Genomic DNA, 14,401 nt, shown 5'->3' on the forward strand with positions numbered 1-14,401 from the left:
GATGTGAAGTACACGTCATTATAAGATAAACCCCCAAAATGGAGCAGCGACGCCCCGGCTCGAATGGATTTTCCAGCCTACTGAAATCGATAAGCCTCGTGACCAACGAGTGGACAGCTTGACATCCGCTTGGCCCCCTTAATGGGACTACCTTCTTATTACAGTGTCACATCTTTGGATACACCCCCGCCTCGCCTCAAGGACCACATGTAACTTCCTGCTCACGGTTTCATGGCCTCCTTGATGGTCTTGCTGAAGAGTTAGCGAGAACATGCATGTCATTTCCATCTGGGCCTTAAAGTGCTTGTCGAGACTGTTGAGCGAGAGGCGACATTAGCGTCACGCTGCTCTGCTTCATGATGCAGCTTCACACCGTGGAGACAAATCCAGTGAACAGAAGCCGCGGGGGAGATTAAAGCCGTCTGTCTGGCTCTCTGCACAGTCATTTACCCAGCAGCCCGGTGAGTGAGTTTCTGATGCAACACTAAACCCCACCTGGTAGGAGACGTAAACACAGAAACAAACAAGTTAATGATGCCTGTTGGGAGTTGGACTGTCTGCTCATACAAAGCAGCTGGATTTCAGCTAAATACATAAACTTGCCTTCTTTGAATTCATGTCTGCTCATTAATCCGCGCCATATGTAGCGCGAGAACACTAAATCCTCGGTGCCGGTGGCTGCTCTGGGTAAGGGGAGTGTTGCAGACGGTGAAAGCCTTACTGAGAGGCTCTACAGATTGGTCACTCGCAGGTGTTGTACTGCAATCGGATGTTTCATGAGTGTCCAGTCAATCAGGACTCATGTTCTGCTCTCTTGTGTGGCAGTCACAGCTGAGGGAATTCAGGATGGGTAGAAGCAAAAGGGAAATAGGGCAGAGTTCACCGAGTAAACTCTTTATTTAAAGTGGAAAAAGTTGAACTTGCTGCAGGACTTCGACAACTCCTAAAGGAGTCAATTCTTTTTGAATTGCAGACCACTAAATCAAAGGCCAAAGCTGCCTCAGCTCCTTAAGTTGATTGAAACATCTCATGGTTGGCCTTTACAGGTTGTATTTATTTCTTCATCATTCGTGATATGGATGCATGGTTCAAATGTTTTATCTGGAGAGGGAAATCAAACGTTCTATGAAAACAAACAAAAACCAGTTTGACCAAGTCAAAAGGTGTGTTTCATAGGCGTGAATGCAGGAAGCAGGCTGTAATGAATTGACCAAAAACAACCTGTTGTAAAGCAAACTGTAACAGTTTGACACACGACATTTTAAGGCAAAGTGCCTTTTCCTATCATACCCTCTTCTCATGGACATCACAGTCCCAACTATTCATTCTACTTCTGCAGTTTTCCATGCATTTTCCACAATTGGTATTCCGACCACTTTACCTTCTTCCTACACATTCAATCAAGCAATTCGGCGTCCACCATTCACTTTGCAATTTTGTGAGCAATTGATGTTTGGAGTTCTTTGTAATCTATTTAGCACAAGAGCCCTCATAAAAAAACAAGCCATTACCCCCTCTCCACAAAGCCACATCCTCTGACCGCAGACGTCCCTCTCCCTGTACAGCCTCTCTGTGCTGTCCCATCTGCAGTCCGCCTACAAGCCTCTGCAATCGAAGGAATAAGCTGAGCTGAGTGTGTCTCTTGAAAGGGATGTGTTGGTTTTTGCCTAAACGGTACATCTAGTCTTGTTGATTACGTCATCCACATCTATTTATTTGCTGTGCCAGCGGACATTCGGAGGTGGTGAGAGCTTTGAGGAGGAGTTAGTCAATCGTCGACAGGCTTCCTTGGCGATGAACAAGCTGCTGAGACGACGTCCCTTTTTGTCCGGGATTGTCCTGGTTTCAGGCTCGAGTCCCGTCAAAAATATTTGTAAAAACACAAACATTTTCACCACAATTAAAATAATAATGAACTTGTTTTTCATACCGAGACGGCCAGATAGCAATAGCGTGTACATGAACACTATATGTACTACATGTACACTAAAAAAAACAAAAAACATCACCCTACAACAAGCAAATCACACAACGTCTCCACTGACACATTCTCAAGACTGTTTCTTTATACTGGACTCACGAATGACACAATACAGGGAAAGTAAAAGTACCATGAAGCAGTGCTGGCAAGTATACACATGTTGCAGTCAGGTAAGCGAATGCCTTTGACTTCAGCATGTTAAGTGTAGTAAACTATAGCAGCCACCCGGAGGCTGTATTTATTATTTTCAAAAAAGTTTCAGGTTGACATATTAAGAACTAAAAGGGAACAGTTTATTCTATTGAAAGAGTCCACTCTAACTTGTACTTTGTTATCTGAAGTCAATCTCACCCTTTTGGTGTACCCACCCAAACCTGTATTAATTGCTTTTTTGGCCATTTGACGGCATGGACTTGAATTCACAAAGCAGCTTTCTGGTCATCCGAACACTACATACCAAAATTCATCACATTCACACACACACACACACACACACACACTCACACACACTCACATTGCCCTCCCACGCCCCCAGACAACAGGTGTGAACATGTCAAGCTCATTCATTGTCACATTTATGTTATGGGGCTAAAAATAAAAACAGTTGCTCCCACCACTCGTGGCTAAAAATAAAAAAGTACTCTCTTTAGAATTCATTGCACTGATTCAGTTTTAGTTCCTTCATCGTGAAGCCGTTATAGACTATGTCCCGAGGTTAAGTGTCTCCAATCTGCACTGTTTTGAGGTGATGGAGCATCCCAAGAGCCTCACAGACATAAAGCAGCACATTATCACTTTGAGCATCAGCTAGTTCGCCTCAGGAGGATGAAAGCTAGTTTGCCTTGCAGATTTAATTCAAACACAATAGAAGGAGCTTCACATTCCAGATGCCCAGTTCCTTAGAAATGTGATTTAAAAACAAAAGTCCTCCAGCAGCATCAAAAAAACACAACTGGCACTTACATATCCTTAATATGAAATGGTAATAAAGTATTTTATGATGAAAAAAGTGGCCTTACTAACACAAACATGTCTTGCTCTCATTCATGTAACTTGTTTCGGTTAGGCTAATCATTGTAAACCAGGCATAGCCACAGCAACTAGGGGGAGTAGCATAACTGATGAGGAAACCAAATGATAGAGTTCAGCTGTGTTAAAGTTTGACAACATGATGCCAATTACTCCTTAAAATGGCTTCAGGGAGTCCTGCTGTTGAATGTGCTCAATGATCCCCAACTCACCAAATGTAGTGAGCCTAATTAGAGTCATCAGTGTTTAGAATAGCCCGCCGTTGTCAGAGCTCGCAGATATTAAGGATCAACCATTTTCTCTCATTTTCTGAAAAATCATTATTGCTTTTTAAGATAGAAGGAAAAACGCATCAGGAAGCTAGATTGTAATATAAGGAAATTAAATTGCAAGCTAATGAGTGGTTAGGAACAATGATGGGGTGGGTGGGTGTGCATTTGTGTGTGTGTGGGGGGGGGGGAAGGGGTAACAAACATTTGCAATCAACCAAACCACTGTTGCTATAAGACCAATTGATTTTGTGAACTTACTGCAAACTGAGTGAGTATGAGTTATCCTGGAAACAAATTCAAAATACAGACGCTTGGTCAGCGCCCCTTGGCATCGGAGATTGACGGACTATGGCGGTAGTTTTCAACCAGTCATGGTTTTTTGTAGATGAGACTTGACAGATGGAGTTAATTCCAATGAAGGCACTATATCAGTCCCGAGTGGCTAGGACCTTGGGAAGAGGTAATACATTGAAATTTGTGAAATCATGAATGTGATTTGAAGTTTGCTCACGAATGAGATTTTGAAGGGCTTTCATTTTGAAACGCGACATCAGAATGTGCTGGTTCTGTCTGAGTGGTCCCTTGAGGGTTAGGGTGATAGGCAGGTCTACCAGCAGGCTCTACCCCCACTAAAGCGGTCATCGTTCGATTGGATGCATCAAATCAAATAAACAGTTTATGTATCAAAAGAACATCAGATTGTGGCTCCGTCGATGAGCTCCAAATTACTTTTCATGTCCGGGTCTCTAAATCTTCTTAATCTGCTTTACAGTGTCAGTTCCCAGGAATCCTCATCAACAAAAACATCACAAAAACAGCCATTTCCTCAGACTCCGTGGTTTCATATTGCCCACAAAGCTGAACATGAAACTGTCGTTAAAATAGTTCACAGCCGTGACAGTTTGACTCGCCAGCTTGGAGGTTGTGAGGCACGTGGAGGTATTGTGGTGATTGGAAATAGATTGGAGGAAGAAGGCGGAAAGGAGTTATCCTTGGAAGGCAGGCTGCAATAATTCGGCGCCACCATAGGAAACGGTGTGTGGTTCACACCTCACTGCAGACTGAGTGGAATCAGGTGAGCCGTCCGGGAAGTGTGGAGTGGAAACGGAGAGCAGGATAAGACAGCTGATCAAACATGTCCAGTGAGAAGAGAAGAGAAGAGGACGGGGAGTTGCTGTCATGGTTGGGTCCGACTGCCAATCCACTGCTTCAACATATGTCGGCTACTGGCCACTGTGACCATGACCACAAATAACAACCGGGATTTGTTTGATTAACCCCTCTGAGTAGGTTCATGGACATCCATCTCTCTAGCTAGCTAGAAGTATAGATTCCTCCTTTTATCTGTGTCATTAATAATACACAATTAATTTGGCTCCATATCATTGAACAAAACATCATCAGGGCAATGAACATATTCTATTTGACGCTCAAGGATTATCCAACTATTTAAAAACCTTAATTAAGGACTGTGTGTTTTAATTACAAATGTGCTCACTCAGTACATTGGATGTCAATCATGCCTTTTAGATAATGAGATATCTGCTGTGCAATGCTGACATTTCCAGACGGGTGAAGCTGTCCAAGATGGATTGCGACAGAGAGCATATATGTCTCGTGAAATATTACACACAATGCTGGCATAAATATTCCACAATGCAATGCACTAGTTATAACGTTCATAACAGACAATTGAAAGCTGTAACGTCAATTACGTTCCATTGAAAGTGTAAGATTCCACTTTGCTCGCGGAAATATATATTTTTTAAAGTTCAGACTTCAAAATAATGAATTAAAAGATACAAATACAGAAAAGTATGTTGAAGGATGGTCCACATAATGAGTATAGAGCATAGTATGTGATTTTAGAGGCAGCCAAACTGCTCTGACAGCCCTATCGGCAGGATGACATCATTTTACAAATCACTGTTAAAATAAACAAAAATCTGCTGTACTGTATGTGACAAAGCTCTGGTTAGGTTTAGACACAAAAACTGGCCTACTTTTTCAACAGTGCCATTGGGTGCATAACCAGTAAAAAAAGGTTTAATCATCGTTAAGTTGCTACGGTATTAAGGGAAAACAAATAAAATGCTGTGTTAACATTCAGAATCAACATTTTGATACTTGCTAATCACATTATTTAACATTCCTTAATTATGTTGATAAAAGAAAAATACATTTTTTTAAAAGAAAAATACATTTTTTTAAAAGAAAAATACATTTTTTTAAAAGAAAAATACATTTTTTTAAAAGAAAAATACATTTTTTTAAAAGAAAAATACATTTTTTTTTAAAGAAAAATACATTTTTTTTAAAGAAAAATACATTTTTTTTTAAAGAAAAATACATTTTTTTAAAAGAAAAATACATTTTTTTAAAAGAAAAATACATTTTTTTTAAAGAAAAATACATTTTTTTTAAAGAAAAATACATTTTTTTTAAAGAAAAATACATTTTTTTTAAAGAAAAATACATTTTGTTTAAAGAAAAATACATTTTTTTTAAAGAAAAATACATTTTGGAGGCATTACGTTTCCCCCAAAACGTAGTAACACAGCAGTTGCATGAAAATAAATAAATAAATAAATAAAAATCGAAGCGACAGACAGACCTGTACAAACACATTAGTAAGGAACCGAGATAAACACACACCTAGCATGCAGAACCACGGAGTTAAATTCACAGAGCGGATGTCTCCCATATTCAGGTCTAACATGTTAACCTTAAGGTATGATCCTGCATGGTCGGCACTGAGTCAGTTTAAATTAGAGCTCTTCCTAATGTAAAGTCGCATTACATCATCATGGGTTCAGAGAAGGTGGTTTCTTTTAAATTGTTGCTGGCTAGATTAAAATACCTACAGGAGATTAATGCCAGTTCCCTTCTGAAATTAAGTTTTATTTATCTCATTCGGTTTAACATTTCAGACTTCAGAACTAAAAAAAACGAGTTGGTCTGACAAAAGTAATAGGACTTGAAATATAAACTGCTGTGACTTCACTCAACTCATTAAATAAAGTTGCTAAAGAAACATAATCAGCATATTAGCAGAACACCCTGCATGCGTTGAGTCCCCTCCAGGGATCCAGAGTGCGACCAAAAAAACCATCAAACCACATTGAAGATGAACTGGAAATAAACGTTTGTCAGAAATGACAAAACATCACCTAACAAATGGAAAAACATGCGTGAATCTCACTTGTCACACACGTGGACCATTTGCAGACAATTAGCCTACACTCCATGTACACAGTGATGAGACTACATTGTAAATTTCCATCTTCAACATGCCACCGAATTGTTGTTTGGGGACTTCAGAGCAGCGTTGTACGTTTCTCCACGAATACCTAAAAGGATAGCTCCTCATCTGCATTTCATCAGTTAAAATGTCTGCGGTCCTTATCCTACAACCACTTAAAACCCTCAAACATCTTCCTACATTCTGAGTTATAAAAGGAGGATTGTCTTTGGGCTGTTTTCCCCTCAGTGCTCCAGTGTTAACAGTGCCGTTCGTGCCATGGCACCGGCATCCTCCCTGACGAGATTATTACTGTAATAATCTGTTTGATTCTGCACACTTCCACTTTGTTTTCATTCAACAGCCTGCATGCCAACTGGTTCTGAGGGAATGTGCTGGAAGAGATGATGCTGCTAAGATGTAATTGATCTTTTTCGACTGGTTGTGGTCGACAGCACTCTGCCCGGCGCCCATTAAAAACACTGGCAATTAGCACAGAACACAAAGTACAGGTGATACTGATGGGTGTGGCATTGGTTCCGCAGGTTTTGGGTCATAAACGAAAGTGTTACATTGATTGAACCAACGCTGGTTTTGTAACAGTTCCATCCAACAATGCTGGATGGGACCCAAATGCAGCAAGCTAAGGCAACAAGACAAATTCAGAGGCATCAAGAGTCCAAACAGGCAGTAAATCCAACAAGCAGGTAACAGAAAAACACACTAAAATAATCTGAGAGGAAGAGGATTTGTAAATGTGAAGAGTGGCTAGATGAGTGAATTAGATGCAGGTGAGGAGGAAGGTGGGGAAGGCCTGGCAGAGCTGATTAGGGAAGTGTGGACAGGTGTGTAGGTGCAGAGGGGATGTCAGGTGACTTGGACTGGCAAGAGAGTCTGGGTGCAGCTAGTGCATGGTTCAGAATGGCAGGTGTGGGGAGTGAGGGGGGAGTATGTGGCCTGAGGGAAGTGAGCAGGGGCCGGGGACAGGGAATAAGAAACAAAAGTTGTCGTGACAGATTGTTACACTGGATTAAAAATGAAGGGATCACCAAAGGTACAATTCATCCTGAGGGGACCACACATGTCTGTACTAGTTGTGCTGCTAACTAGGTATGTCATTCTGACTCCAATATGTGATCGATCAGATGGAACAATTCTGGAAGGAAATTACTTTAATTACAAATAGCATGTGGAGATGGAAAATGTCATTGAGAATGAACAGCAGCACAGTTTACGCCGTGTTCGTACAATGCTGATCCATCTGCACGTTAGCAGATGCTTGAGGAAACATTTCCGCTGCCTGCCTGCCCACACATGCACGTGTGCTGCATGCAGCGAAAAGGTGAGAGCTGGAACTCTGCTTGCAACCACACTAACTGTAGAAGTCTTGCGGTGCCTGCTGGGAATCATTATCCAGCACTGGAAACTGAGCAGAGGCCGCCAAGAGTTAATATCCAGCTACCTTTTCTCACAACCTTGTGCAGTCAACTGAGGGATAAAAGACACTCACACACACACTTACATACACACTCGAACTCTCTTGTTTATGTCTCTGACATTTTCACTCATGAAGCTGTTCTGAATCTCAGCAGGGATAATTAATCAAATAGAGATTCAAGAGGCTTGTTGTCCTCTGTTGAGTGGGTTTAATGGGCCCATTATGTGATGACAATGTTTTTACCGGGGGCTCCGTCGCTGTGTTAGACGCTGCATGCAGACAGGACCATGGCGGCGGGTTGCAGTGTTTAAACCGCCACCTTGTTAGTCTGTGAGTCGGTTATAATCATGTTCCCCTGGCTGCAGCTGATAAGCACCAGCACTTTTCCCATTCAGGCCCTGTCGTATCGCTCTGTCATTTCTCTGGATCATTTACCTCCTCCATTCTTTCCCCCGAGAGACATTTTCAACCGAGAACCACAGGACATAAAATACAAACAACCCCAGCGATGAGAGTGGCTGATGTTCAGCTGCAGAGGCAATCGTCGCCTCCATTCCAGCCACTCCTGTGTCTGAATCACTGTCGTCAAGAGCCCCCTCGGTGGGAGACGTGCACACATTCCTTCACCTTTTTTGGACACATTTGGGTGCAAAGTGGATCTCATTAGTCGAACTATCAAAATGAATGCGGTAAACCAAACATAGCAGTAAGTCAGCCCAATTACAACATGCATAAAACATCTTTTATTTGTTTTACTTGGAGATATACTCTCAAGTGGTGATAGATTACATTCGTCTGAAATAGGAAAAGCACATCGGAGGGGAAAAAAAGAGGACAAAGCTACTTCGAAAACGTATACATTTTCGGACTTAATGAGTGATTTTATGATGTTCTGTACTGGGCGTATGTGTGCGTTTTCATGTGTGCACATGCTCATTGAAAGGTTGAACATCAGACCATCTATGATAGACTATTTTATAATTACCGCTGTTATTGTAGCCAAATATGTCTTATGTTTCCTCTCCCCTGCTCCTTTTCAATATAACAAAATATGCAAATAGTAGCTTATATTTTCTGTGGAATTTTGTGTTGGAAGTGTTCACTTCAGTGAATGAATGAACAAGAAAAAATCAAATCAAATGAACACAAAATAAAATAAACATATTACACAACGTACAATAGGCTACTCCATTACAACAATCAAAAATAAAGTTATGCCTGTGTCTGATACATTTCTCTGATTGCTTTTTTTGTGAAATATTGTTTCATTTGACCTCTTAGGGCCTTCAACAGTTATTTGCATGTATTTACAACCATCTGAGACGGTCAAGAAGCCCCAACTAGACATTGCTTTCTTTGTCAAAGCTCAGAAACAAAAAAGACAAGGATTTAATATTTCCTATGCATCGTACTTTATGAAACTATAGATATATTGTTCTTGTAAAATTGTTTAATCTGAGAAGTGACTTCCAAGTATAGCTGTCCGACAAATGTAGTAGAGCAAAAAGTATGAATAATATACACTGTGTACTAATAATACTATTGAGCGAAGTACAAGTACCTCAAAATTATACTTGAGTAAATGTACTTTGAAAATTGAAAACAAGTCAAACTCTCTAATGGATGCAGAATAATGCCACACTGAAATAAGCCCCAATCGTTGGCCCTTTGCAGCTCAGTGTGTCTGAATACATTGTGCTGAAACCTATTGACCTGCCACAGTTGAGGCAGAAAATGTCGATGACACACGACTCTGCAAATGACTCGCATCCGCCTCACCCAGGATGCCGTTGATATCAGAGGCCAAGGTGCGAGCAGAACAATATCCCACTAACTCTGTTCTTCCGCTGTTTATTGGAGGAGGCATATTAGGTTTGTAATGAGAAGCTTAAAGACATCAGCAACAAGCAGAAATAACATTTGAGCTATAGTGTCAGGTGTTTTTTTTCCATCATCGGAAATATGCATCAATAGGTAAATCTGCTGTTTATTTCAAATCAAGTCAAATTGGCCACAGGGGAAAACATACAAGAACAGGAAATGAAAGCAATTGTTTTATAATGTGGCCACAAAACAGTATTTGACTCTTCACATGTGTTAATGGCAAAAGAAGTATCCCGAGACACATCGTGGAAAATACAAAAGTGAATTAAAAGCAGGTAGAGGCTCGCAAAAGTGACTATTTTAGAGATCTGTTTGGACTAAATGTCAGACCAGTTTACAACAAACAAGGCTGTAGTGAAGGGGGACATTGTTGTATTTGTTTTCATTTAACTTATAGCCACTTTAGAGAGCCAGAGACATAAAAATAAAAGCCATTCGGATCAAATTCATTCTGTATTGTCTCCATCTGAAATGCGACAGAAACTTGTTTTGGTTGTCTGGTTTCATGCTCCATTAAAACGGACATAATGTTGCTGCAAATTGAATATAAGAAACAGAACCTATGTCATCCATCTAAGATTTCCTGAACATGTCAGATGTGTTTGGACTAATAACATACGATCGGGAAGTAAGATGCTGCTCATCAACAAATATGTTCCAAAGAAATGTGATGAATGAAAAAAACACTCTATAGCTACACCTCACCTTTTTCTATTCATCATATAAACTGTAATTTGTGATTGCAAAACAAATATTACGTGATTGTTTTGTCGCCTCAGTTTGAGACATAACTGTGCATATAGAATATTATTTGGACTGAAACAACAAGAACATGTTCTGTATGTTTTAAGCCCATCGTCTATACAAACTACATGAGATTTTATAAAGCATCAGTTTAAGACAGTACTTTACATTGAAATATTGTTGTTTGTATCATTGCAGCATAGAAGTGCAGTTGAAAGCACTGACTTGAGAACTTCATGGTCCATTCAGAACTGCCGAAGAAGCAATAATGTAGATATTCCTCGCTATCCGTGAACTGTGCAGCCAGAAAACAGAACTCATAACACACGCATTAAGCAAATGACGATTGTGAAAATAATGAAATTGTGTAGCCTTTTGCATTTCAGGTTGATGTTCTCAAAGATGCCAGTGTTTCTTATTAAAAAGAAAACCTCCAATCATAATAATTAAACTTTTCCAATTAAGACTTAATAAACAAAACCTGTATTAAATAAATATGTATTATCGTGCTGCACTGGCATTAAGCGAGACAACTGCTGCCTGAAAGGGAGTAAAAACACATCAGTCTGAAAATCTGTAGTTTATATATAAATTATATCTGAAGCTGTCAAGTAAATGTAAAGGAGTAGAAATATAGAGTAGCATAAAATGAAAATAATCCAGTAAAATACAAGTTCCTCAAAGAAAAACTGAAGTACATGTAATTAGTTACATTCCACCAGTGAAAATCATCGGCCTCCATGTCGTTCTTATGGCAATACGAGCCGGATGCCAGTGTGAAACATGTGCAAGTCATTCATGCATAAGACTGTAAAGTAGTCGGCCATTAATCAGTTCACTGCAATCATTGTTAACACTTTTGTGTGATGCAGCAGCAGCAGTTTTATTTCAGTAAATCCAACCAAAACTTGAAAATGTATCTCCATTGTATAGCACTACAGAAATGCACATTCTGATTTTCAAGTAATTCACATGCGTACTGCCTTTTAAGGACAGATGAAGGAATTGTTGTGATTTGTTGTATAACTTTAATGTGAATCTTCACGTAACGGCATCCCCCGAGGATAAACAACAAAAGAATGACAAGCATGAGGATGAACTTCCTCCTTCAGAATAGCTGCAGATCTGCACGAGTGAACTTTTCTGTTTATCACAAACTTCCACTTCATTTAAAGTAAAATTTAGGGCACAGGGCATAAGAAGTGGATTACATCATTAGAATTAAGAGTATTTTTTAATTATTTCCCACCTTTCACTCTCCGTTGTTGTAGTCATGCCTTTATTATAGGACAGCCAGGGTTCAGTGTCAAGGACTGAGTTTCTATATTGGGATGAAAGGCAATATGATTACCTTGGTCCACTAATAGCTTCTGTACGTCCACTGATGTTATTAAGCCTTGAGATAAATGCAAACCCCACAGTTCAGTCATTAGTTTTGTTTTGTAACTTCACTTCCTGCTGCACCAAATAGGCTGAAATTAAAGCACACACTAAATTGCTCTGACAGGGAAAATGGGCCTTGGTCCATTTGTCTCCATCACTGTTGCTGTTATTTTGGACTCAGGAGTCTGACATGTCAAGCGGCTGGATGACAGAACCACGGTGGGATAATATCCTTTGTCAGCATGAGACTTTGGGTAATTCTAACAAACATCTCTGCTGTTCCAGATGAATGGTTTGCTCTCCTGTGATCTGTTTAATTTTCACTGAGAGCAGGACCTGCTGGCTTTCTAAAAATCTTCATCATTATCATTAGCAGTCGCAGCAGCCTCTTGTTTTGTCTTCTCCTATAATTATGTTGTCAGATTGAAAGAGCTCCTTAGCTCTGCTTCATAATTAGAGAAAATGCGAGAGAACACACAGAAACACAATTTTTTTTTGTGTGTGTGTGTTCCGCACCAAATGCTGAAATTAGACTGACGCTCTGGTCTTGATGCTCTGGTCCCACCATGATCCTCGTCTAACGTCTTTGTGGCATCTTCCCCATTTGGCTTTGCATCATGTTTGTGTGAAGATCACGGCTCTGGCTGTATGTACGATGGCTAAATGCCGGAGCAGAGAAGGGAGGCACGTATAGGCTCAGAGAGAAAGGCTTGGCTCCCACTCTCCATCCCACAAACGTTTCCATAACATGAAACCATCGCTCATTCTCTCAACTCTGTCATTGTTCCAAACCAAGGAGATCAGCACTTCCTACCACCCAGTGAGAAACAGGCAACAAAATACCTCAAGAGAGAGTAATATCACTGTTGTCGAGTTAAGATCTGGTTATTTCCCATATAATTACACAGATGTATGGCTCCTCTGTTGCACACATTTGGTCTTCTGAAGCACTTCGAAAAGACTTTGGAAAAGTGGCAGATGGACTGTACAGGTGGTGCCATGAAGAAGTCCTGCATAAGTAGAGATACTGCAGACATGGATATTAAAAAGGCAAACAAAGATATTCTCCAGCCACCAAGAGCATTGGGTTGGCAATGGGGGGCAAACTAGCGCAGTCCTGTTCTCCATGGACAGTGGGAGGGGACCTCAATTGACTAAGTTATTGTTGCTATGTCTGTCAAACTTTCCATTATCGCGCCACATAACTGCACCAAATATGCAGTTTACGATGATAACGGTGGGAAATGTAGCACTCATAAGTCCTTTGTATTAAGACAAAAGCAGGTTTCTCATTCATAGCCGGTGGCTGTCAATGGAATCTCGACTGTTGCCAGCAAAATCTTTGAACTTGCAAGCTAAATAAGCTAACGTTGGCTTCATGAGTCGCTTGCATGGGTGTATAAAGAGATAATCTTCTTTACATTGTGACCTATTAACACCCAAAAAGTAAGAGCAGTGGTGGCCCCCTGGTGTCTTTACACCAACCTGCCAGAAAGTCGCAGCTGTGCACAGACAGTATTGTGTTTGCAGTGCATTTAGTTGTTGGCGTATTGCAGCTAAGCAGTGTTGCTCCATGCAAATGTCCACTTCAGTCAATTCAATTTAGGCAACATATGAATCACTGGGGTGTTTGTTGTCCCACTGGCTCGCATCTCTCACACACACACACACACACACACACACACACACACACACACACACACACACACACACACACGTGAAGATGTAGTGCAGTTCATTTGTTAACAGGTGCACGCTAATGTGCTGATGTTGCGGGATACGGGTTTATCAAACCAGAGCTGAGGGGAAGAACACAACACTGCTTTTACATGCTCATTCATTTTACAACAGATTATGTGACCCAGAACGTTTTAAACATGGATCCAAATTACTCTCAGTGTAGTTTACAAACATCTTGTTGATGGATGGGGAATGTTGAGGACAGTCACAGTTAAAGTAAACAGCGTTATGTTCTCCTTTAAAGGCTTCAGAACAGTTGAAGAGGAGAACCTTCTCAGCGGACCTAGACCATTCTTTATTAAAATGAACTTGGACTTTCAAATGCAAAAGAAATCTTGAGGTTGACAATTTATAATTTTATTGATCCAAACACATTCAGTCAGGATTAGTCATTTATGTTTCTTGAAATACACATTACCGATATCCTGATTCAGGTAGTTGCATTACAATACGCATTTTCAATTCCTGGGCTTTTTTCAGGTGATCCTGTCACATGCTGGTAAGAGACATGAGTCACAACATGTCTTGGTGTTGACTTTCCATTAAGAGGCAAACATCTCATCAGTGTTTACCATATCAGTGGAACACAAACCTTGTTAATGCTCCTGTTGCAACACCATGAAATTGAATGCCTGTCCTTTGCCCGTTTTTCATCGAACAGATGTCTCCACCGTGTTTAGTCTTTGGTA

This window comes from Melanostigma gelatinosum, assembly GCF_949748355.1.
Source record: "Melanostigma gelatinosum genome assembly, chromosome: 13".
Lineage (NCBI taxonomy): Eukaryota > Metazoa > Chordata > Actinopteri > Perciformes > Zoarcidae > Melanostigma > Melanostigma gelatinosum.